The 1,055-nt window shown below is 36.5% G+C and overlaps 1 non-coding gene across 1 annotated transcript; it reads right to left on the bottom strand.

The window, feature by feature from the left end:
- Positions 1 to 642: 642 nt before the first annotated feature.
- Positions 643 to 749, bottom strand: LOC129648148 (U6 spliceosomal RNA). The gene has a single exon (XR_008712730.1). It is a non-coding gene; the product is annotated as a U6 spliceosomal RNA (small nuclear RNA).
- Positions 750 to 1,055: the final 306 nt, after the last annotated feature.

Here is a 1,055-nt window from a genome sequence, read left to right as displayed (position 1 = left end):
TCTTGCATGTTGCACTAGATAAAAGAATTGGATGTGAATTAGCAACTGAACAACAACAATACTGTTATGACAAAATTGAGACGTGTTCCCTTCTCTTTTATATTCTAGAAGAGGCTTTGTATTGCCGGGGTTAATCCTTCTTTAAAATTTTTTTAGAATTCTGCATTGAATTCATCTGAGCCTGGATATTTCTTTTTTGGGGTATTTCAAAATTATAAAATGAATTTGTAAAAAGTATTGGGCTGTTAAATGATCAATTTCATGTTTGATAACTTATGCTAGTTTGTGTTATTTGAGGAATTCTTGTAAGTTGTCAAATTTATGTGTGTAGAGTTGTTCATATTGTTGTTGTTTAATTGCTGAGTCATGTCTGTTTCTTTGCGACCCCATGGACTATATATATTCTCCAGGCAAGAATATCGGAGTGGGTTTCCATTTCCTTCTCCGGGGGATCTTCCCAAACAGGGGATCGAACCAAGGGTCTCTAGCCAAGGTCTCTGCCTTCTCCCCACATTTCATAGTTTCCCTGTGTTTATTTTGTACATAATGTAAGGATTTTTGTTGTACAGAGAGGGAGCAATAGGTAAAGTGCTTCTACTCTGTCTTCTTCTTTTATTTTATTTTATTTTTATTTTTTATTTTAAAAATATGGAACGCTTCACGAATTTGCATGTCATCCTTGCGCAGGGGCCATGCTAATCTTCTCTGTATCGTTCCAATTTTAGTATATGTGCTGCCGAAGTGAGCACTCTACTCTGTCTTCTTGCAAGCAGGAGTAAATGTGCAATTCTATTAAAAAATAAAATTAAGAAGCTTTTCTATAAATTTCAATATTTCCCTGCCTTTATCTGTGGTGTTTTTTATGCTTGAGATACATACCCTGCCATTCCTCTCTGGCACCCTGGCACACCCTGTCATTCTTCATGACACAGCTCAAGAATTCCTGTTTTGTTAAACCTCTAACCTCTGTTTCCCTGACTGCAGTCACTTCTACAGCATATCACTATCTAAACGTAGTCTACTTAACTCCTTGTTTACTTCTTTTCCTGAAGGGG

Source organism: Bubalus kerabau, chromosome 3, assembly GCF_029407905.1.
Source record: "Bubalus kerabau isolate K-KA32 ecotype Philippines breed swamp buffalo chromosome 3, PCC_UOA_SB_1v2, whole genome shotgun sequence".
Taxonomy (NCBI): domain Eukaryota; kingdom Metazoa; phylum Chordata; class Mammalia; order Artiodactyla; family Bovidae; genus Bubalus; species Bubalus kerabau.
Note: the sequence above shows the minus strand (reverse complement) of the source record. Positions and strands in the feature narration are given on the sequence as shown.